This window comes from Eulemur rufifrons, chromosome 19, assembly GCF_041146395.1.
Source record: "Eulemur rufifrons isolate Redbay chromosome 19, OSU_ERuf_1, whole genome shotgun sequence".
Lineage (NCBI taxonomy): Eukaryota > Metazoa > Chordata > Mammalia > Primates > Lemuridae > Eulemur > Eulemur rufifrons.
In genome coordinates this window covers 48,692,180-48,698,179 of record NC_091001.1, presented here as the reverse complement: position 1 = coordinate 48,698,179, position 6,000 = coordinate 48,692,180, and positions in this window count along the sequence as shown.

Genomic DNA, 6,000 nt, shown 5'->3' with positions numbered 1-6,000 from the left:
CTCCAAATATAGTCACATTGGGGGGTTAAGGTTTCAGCATATGAATATTAGGGGAACACAATTCAGTACATAGCAGCTGCTATGAACATTCATGTGCAAGTTTTTGTGTTGAGGTATGTTTTCAACTCTCTTGGGTTTATACCTAGAAGAATTGCTGGATCATAAGGTAACTCTATGTTTAACCATTTGATGAACTATCAGACTATTTTCCAAAGTGGGTACACCATTTTACATTGCCACCAGCAGTGTATGAGGGTTCCAGTTTCTCCACATCCTCACCAATCCTTATTATTATCTTTCTTTGATAACCATCCTATTGTATGTGAAGTGGTATCTCATTCTTTGCCTGATAGATAGTGATGTTGAGCAACTTTTCACATGCTTATTTTCCATTTGTACATCTGCTTTGGAGAAATGTTTTTGCAGATTTATTGCCCACTTAAAAATTTTTTTAATTGACACAAAATAATTGTACATATTTATGGTGTACATAAAACACCATACATGGTGTACATAAAACACCATACATGGTGTACATTTTGTTTTGTACATAAAACAAAAAAAAACATAGTGATGTTGCAATATATGTACTGTACAATGTTGTGATTCAAACAACATTAATTGTCATCAAGATTACTGCTGGATAAGTTTCACATAAAAGGACTATTTTGCCTTTTAATTTTTGGTTAATTCATTAAGTAACATTGTCAAGTCTGCCGCAAAAGTTGTTTTTTTCAAAGCCACTCACTGTTCAATAATAGCAGTTGAGAGGAGTTCTTGTTTACAAAAATTTCAATCTCAGTTCTGAGCTCAAAAAAAATCACAATAAAATTTACCACTCTTAGGCCATTACACTGTAGTGTGGTAGGGCAAGTCAGGATATTCAGCTTCTATTTCTGAAAAAATTCACAAAATTGATGATGGTTTAGGCCACAAGAGCAAATAAAATTCACCATTGACACTCCTGGTTCAATAACACATAACAGCTTCTAGTATTTTGTTCTGATGAATAATATAATGAATATCATAAGCTAGTAATACTTTGCATTTCCACAAGTTTTGTAAATTTTTCCAACTAAGTCTTTTTCTGCCCCACACATTTTTTTACTTCCATCTGTTATAATACATTTTAGCAGATTCCATCCACTTCAGGTTGTACTGAATTAGTGTTTTCTCAACTTCTTCAAAAATATTCTTGCCTGTAACTGTTCTACACCGACTATTCATGGGGGCTAATTCTTCAGTCACTTCAAATTTGCCATTGACTCTACAAATAAATAATAACTAAGTTGTATTATCAATATATGTCAATTCATCAAGAACCAAGGAAAACCACTTGAAATAATTTTCCTTATTTTCTAATTGACTGTTGATGTTATTCCCAATGTCCTCAACTCTTTAAGCAATGCTGAAAGGCTAATAGCACTAGGCAAGTTTGTTTTCTCTGGAAACATTTCTGTGGCTAATTCTAATCAAACACTAATAATGCTAATCAAATATAATTTAATTAACTTACCATCAGTAAATAGCTTTCCTTGCTTGACTAACAAGTGAGCTTCTAGGAAACTTACTTTGGGAAGAAATTTTGCTGTGATGAGACATTCTGATTTCAGTTTTCTAATTTTTCTGATTGTTCCTTCCTCTCAGTTGGGAAAATTGTGAAGAGTGCTTAATCTGGTAATGTTGACATGTATATTTTTTTAGCATAGCTGGTGTTGTTCCTAATAAACACAATGCTTTGTCATCCAATTTGATAACAAAATAATCCACAGTCCATTGTGCCTTTTTTTTTTTTTTTTTTTTTTTTTTTTTTTTTTGTTGAGACAGAGTCTCACTTTGTTGCCCAGGCTAGAGTGAGTGCCGTGGCGTCAGCTTAGCTCACAGCAACCTCAAACTCCTGGGCTTAAGCGATCCTACTGCCTCAGCCTCCCGAGTAGCTGGGACTACAGGCATGCGCCACTATGCCCGGCTAATTTTTTCTATATAGATTTTTAGGTGTCCATATAATGTCTTTCTATTTTTAGTAGAGACGGGGTCTCGCTCAGGCTGGTCTCGAACTCCTGACCTTGAGCAATCCACCCGCCTCGGCCTCCCAGAGTGCTAGGATTACAGGCGTGAGCCACCGCGCCCGGCCCCATTGTGCCTTAAAAGCACAACATTCATAGCCTACTTTTCTCTTCTTGTTTTGACACAATGGGTACGCACTGGTAATAGAAAAATAGAGGAAGTGTTGCAGTGCAGAGATACCCATGGCACTTGAAACACTGCATCACTGTGATTTGTAGTGTGTTGAGCTGCAGTATGAAACCATAAGAGCATGGTATATGGTCTCTGTTGCAACTACAGTCATGTACAATATAAGGATGTTTCAGTCAATGATGGACCACATATACAATGGTGGTCCCATAAGATTATAATATTGTATTTTTACTGTACCTTTTCTATATTTAGATACATAAGTACTTATCATTGTGTTCCAATTGCCTACAGTATTCAGTAGAGTAACATGCTGTACAGGTTTGTAGCCTGGAGCAATAGGCTATACCACTAGCCTAGATGTGTAGTAGGCTGTACCACCGAGGTTTGTGTAAGTACACTCTGTGATGTTGGTACAATGACAAAATTGCCTAATGACGAATTTCTCAGAATATATCGCCACCGTTAAGCAATGCATGACAGTACTAAACTCTGTCATTGTAGTGTGAACACAGCCATAGACAATATATAAACTAGTAAGTATGGCTATGTTCCAATAAAACTTTATCAACACTGAAATTTGAATTTCATATAATTTTCATGTGTCATGAAATACTATCCTTCTTTGATTTTTATTAACCATTTAAGAATGTGAAAAAACATTCTTAGCTCACAGACTATAGAAAAACAGGCAGCAGGCTATAGTTTGCCTGCTCTAGACAGTTGCTTTTTGTTTGGCCTCTATGTCTGGTGCTACAAATCACCAAATACTCTGAGCGGATAAAATAGCAGTAAATATAAACTCACCTGAATGAATTTCCTTACTGGTATCTTGACTCCTCAAGTCCTGGCTGACTTGGTTGATAGTGAGACCTTCAAGTCAGCTGGGTTTTGTCATTGTCTTATTTTGCTCTTTTATCCAGAGATTATAGTTCTTCTTGATGGAAGGGTTAATCTGACACCAATACCCCATTAGAATGGAAAGAAGTCTATATATGTTAATTTTAATTTGCTGCTTTTGCTTACTATCATGAGCTTCTTTCCACATTGACAAACTAATTTCCACCATGTTATAACATTCCATTGGATGAATGCACCATGATTTTATTTCACAATTTCCTATTTGGAGACATTGAGATTGTTTCTAGCATTTCACTGTGATAAACACACTTCTACAGTTTACTTGTGTACCTGGTTATTTCCTTAGTATACATGGATGAGGCAAAGAGTTCACACTTTTAAAGGTTTATCATAGATATTGTCAAACTTCCCTTCAGAAATGTTACACAATGGCATGTCCAGCTTCTATGTGCTTCTCAGCACAGGGGCCAATGCTGGATGTTGCCAATCTGATAGATGAAAAATTGTATCTCTATGCTGTTTCAGTTTGCATTTCTTGGAGGTTAATAGGTGTGGTAGGCTGATAATGGCTCATTCCCAAAGATATGTCCACGACCTAATCCCTGGCACCTGTAAATGTTTAAGGACAAGAGATCTTGGCAGATGTGATTAAGTTAAGGATCCTGACATGGGCAGATTATCCAGGTAGGCCCTAAATGCCATCACAAATGTCCCTTCTTATAAAAAGGAGGCAGACGGGGATTTGACACAGACAAAAGAGGAGAAGGCAATGTGACCACACATGCAAGGATTGGAGTGACGTAATCACACGTAAAGGAATGTCAGCAGCCCCCAGTAGTTGGAAGAGGCAAGGAACAGATTCTTCTTGGAGCCTCCAGAGGGAGTATGACCCTGTCAACACCTTGATTTCTACTCAGTGAAACCGATTTCGTACTTCTGTCCTCCACAACTGTGAGAGAATTTACTTCTGTTGTTTCAAGCCACCAAGTTTGTGGTGCTTTGTTACAGCAGCCATAGGAAACTAATACACAATAGGCTTTGCATAAACATGAACCATATGGGCTGGGCGCGGTGACTCACGCTTATAATCCTAGCACTCTGGGAGGCGGAGGTGGGAGGATCACTCCAGGTCAGGAGTTTGAGACCAGCCTGAGCAAGAGCAAGACCCCTGTCTCTACTAAAAATAGAAATAAATCATCTGGACAGCTAAAAATATACATAGAAAAAAATTAGCTGGGCATGGTGGTGCATGCCTGTAGTCCCAGCTACTCGGGAGGCTGAGGCAGGAGGATTGTTTGAGCCCAGGGGTTTGAGGTTGCTGTGAGCTAGGCTGACACCACGGCACTCTAGTCTGGGCAACAGAGTGAGACTCTGTCTCAAAAAAAAACAAAACAAACATGGACCATATGGACTTTTCAAATATTACAAATATATCATATCACACAATAATATGAACAATATAATTTTATTTATGTAATAGTAAATGTGAATATATGTGTATGCATTTACGTATGTTCATAATTGCCTAGGAAAACATCTGAAGGGATATACACCAAACTAGGAACAGTGGTTAACTGGAGGGAGTCAACTGAAAGTAGTTAACTGGAAGGGTCCTGTGTCCTGGGGGGAAAGAGGAACTTTTACTTTTTATTCAAAATAAATCTGTTTTTTAAAAATGTTTTATGAGACTATATTCATCTACTGTGTAAAAAATTAGAAAAGGCATATCTGCTTGTTGTAAATAAACAATAAAATATGTTGAAAGTAGAAAACAAAACTGTCTCTCTCCTTTAACCTGTCCCCTTTCCCAGAAATAGCCATTGATAATAATTTGCTTTGCATCTTCATCTTCTCAGATTTTTTCTATGTGGAAATAAATATGCGTATGTAATTGTTTTAACACAAAAAGTAAAACAGTGAGTGCCATATATAGTCATTCGTTTAATGGCATTTATTTCTCCAAAATCATTCCCGGTCCATATGTGCAGGGGCTTCATTCTGTTGAGCTGGTTGCTGCATAGACTGTCACTGCAAGAACGCAGAATTCATTCCACCAACCCCCCTGATGCTTTGAACTTGCTAGTATCCATCCATAACTTTGTCCACTTGTCGGGGACCTCCGGAAACTCCTCTGCCAGTTGCATTTAAAATAGTCTTAGTCCCATGCTGCTCTCCACCACTCTGCTTTTAAAATTTATGCTCTCGCCAACAGTTTCCCACTGTGGATGACACAGACGTTATTCTTTTTTTTTCAAACTTTCCCAAACTTGTTGGAGAGAGAAGCTATCTTAATGTCATTATAACAGGCACTTTTTTTTAAAAAAAAAATGTTTTTTGAGAGATGGGATCTTACTCTGTTGCTCAGCCTCAAACTCCTGGGCTCAAGTGATCCTGCCGCCTCAGCCTCCAAAGTAGCTAGGACTACAGGCGTGCGCCCCCGCGCCCGGTATAGTAGGCATTTCGTTAGGTATAAAGCTGGTTGGGCATATTCCAGGGTGCCATAAATTCCCCCAATTTCCTGCTCTGTGTATCCATCCACCTAGGGCTCAGAGGGACTGTCCTCGGCCGGTCTGTGTCCACGGCTTTCCCGCAGGGGGCAGTGCCGCCCACCAGCGCGCCGATGCGGTGGGAGGGGGTGTGAACTTGCGTAGAGTTTTAGGGGTTCTCTGGAAGAAAGTTAGGGGATGCGGAGGGGTGCGGGCAAGACTCGCACGGTTCGCAGGAGGCTGGGAAGAAGGCCATCGAGGGTGCAGGGTGGGGTGCAGGAGAGGGAGTACGGGCGAGTTTGGGAGTGGGGACCGTGGAGACTGAGGGAAGACGCAGCCCCCAGAAGGTGTGAGTGAATGGTGTGCGAGTGTGCGTGTGTGTGTGTGTGTGTGTGTGTGTGAGCGCGCCGAGGCTCTCCCGGTTCCGCGAGGCGCGCGGGTGTCAGCTTGCAGCCGG